This window comes from Dipodomys merriami, unplaced genomic scaffold (genome assembly GCF_024711535.1).
Source record: "Dipodomys merriami isolate MVZ:Mamm:240054 unplaced genomic scaffold, mDipMer1.0.p SCAF_61, whole genome shotgun sequence".
In the NCBI taxonomy this organism is placed as follows: Eukaryota; Metazoa; Chordata; class Mammalia; order Rodentia; family Heteromyidae; genus Dipodomys; species Dipodomys merriami.
The window spans coordinates 7,157,141-7,159,656 of NW_027206191.1; positions in this window are offsets into that span (position 1 = coordinate 7,157,141).

Here is a 2,516-nt window from a genome sequence, read left to right on the forward strand (position 1 = left end):
GCTACTGTGATTGCCTTATCCTGGACTGGATACCCAGGGCCAAGAGCATCCTTGACCAACAAACCTCAGAACTTCAATGGGCAGCCCCACCCTTTCTAATTGGTCTGCAAACCACCAACCAAAAAATTATGATCTCCAAAGCGCCAAACCTCAATGGGCAAGGCTTTTTACTTTTCCATTCCTCCCTCCTTCACTACAGAGCTGTCCTTCCTTCCTGGTCTTTCTCGTTATCCCTTCCACCACTTCCTTCTTCTCTTCAGGCCTCTCCACTCTCCACCGGCCTGCCCTACTCTGCCCCAGTGACCACTTGCCAACCTTCTGCTCTCCATCAACTTCCTCTCTTCTCAGGTTTTTTTTCCTTTATTCCATCCAGGTAGCACCCATTTTTATTTCCCCTTCCAATGCTCTGAAAATGCAAGCTATATATAGGTTTACCTCTCTTCACTCCAACAGGTCTTCTGCCTAACAGTTTTCAACCATCACTTACCAAACTGCCCAATGCTCAATCACTTCTTGACAGCTCACCTTGTGAGGCTTGACACTTCACCTTTGGCGGCATTTCCCACACTCTCCCGTGGGCCAGGCCAATGATTATCAGCTCTCACAGATAATACTGGCCCCAGTGGTTATTACAGTATCCTCATAGTGAATTAGAAGAAATTGAAATTGTGTATGTCATTGTTATATTATGAACTTGATAAGACATCACTAACCCATTGTTACCCTATCACCGTGGTGACATCACAAACTCATTGGGATATCACATTGCCATTGTGCCACCATGATCACATTGTGACATCCCAAACCTATTATGACCTCAGGAGCTTTGCAAGAAAGCATGGCCTTTGTGAAATCACAGGCCTTTTGGTATCAATACCCTTATTTTGAGCTAATGACAATTGAGATGAGACATGCCATTTTAACATCTCAAAACCTTTATGACATCATCACCAGTGTAATATCACATTGTCATTATGACATCAGCCCATCATGACATCATAAAACAATGACATCATAGCATTATGATATCACATGGTCATTCTGATGCCACAGACACATTGAAATGCCTATTCTGTGATTTTATTCTATTTCAAATGTGGCAGGTGGGTTGATATCAGAAATACATTGTGACCACATAACCATCATGACATCACAATACCTTGATGACACCATATTGCAATTATGATATCACTAACCCACTGTGACATCACAAACTGTCCTATTCTCATAAATTTTTGACATGCTTCCAGTGTGATCTCTTTGGCCTCTCTGAGTTCATAAACTGTTCAACTCATAATACTTCAGGTATGACATGTGATATCAGAAATCTACTGTGACATCATGACCATTGTGACATCACACTGCAAGATATCATGACCAATGATTCACATTGTGACCTCACACATCTGTTAAGACTCATGATATTTGTGCCAACATATGCCTTTGGATACATCATTAACCCTTCTGAACTTATATATTCATTGTCAATTAGAGATCTGGCATGAGATTTTGACATCACCATCTCATTGGGAAATCACAAACCTATGTGACCTCATCACCTGTATGGCATTACCAACTATTTGTGACTTCAAAACAATACTATCCCATGTAATAGTAACATCACATTACCAATCAGATTTTCACCATTGCATTTTCACCAATCAATTATTTCCTCATAATATTTTACAAAATTCATGGTCTTTCTGACTTTTAGCTCCTTATGTGAACTAGTATCTTCACTGTGATCTAGTAGAATGAAATTGGACATGTAATGGTGATATTACAAATTCATTGTGACACCATTATCCAAGTGTGACCTTATCACCACTGTGACATCAAAACCCATTGTGACATCACATTGCCACAGTGATATCTCGGTCACCTTGTGACATCCCAAACCTGTTTGACCTCTTAGCACTTTTGAAAAAGCACATGGTACTTGTGACATCACAGTCCCTTTGGGTAACCATATCCTCATTGTGAACAAAGGACAACTGACATCAGACATGCCATTGTAACATTACAAACACTTTGTCATATCATCTCCAGAGTGAGATCACACTGTTTTATGATACCATCAAATCATTGTGACATCCCAAAATGACAATGACGTCATAGCATTATGACATCACATTTTCATTGTTAGGTCATAGAGACAATGTGATTGCCTATTCTGTGGTTTCATTGTATCTCTAATGTGACATATAGGTTGATTTCAGAAACCCATTGTGACCACATCACCATTGTGACATTACAATCCCTTTGTGACCTCATATTGACATTGTGATATTATTAATACAATGTAACATCACAGACCTCTCTTGTCCTCATGAATTTTGTAACAAGTGTCTACCTTGACCTGGGCTGGATGCCCACAGCTAAATGCAGCTTCAACCATGAACCCTCAGACCTCCAAAGAGCAGCCCCGCCATTTGTTATCTGGTCTGCAAACAAGCAACCCCAAAAATAATGATCTCCAAGGCTCCACACTTCAAAGGAAAAGGTTTTTTTCTTTC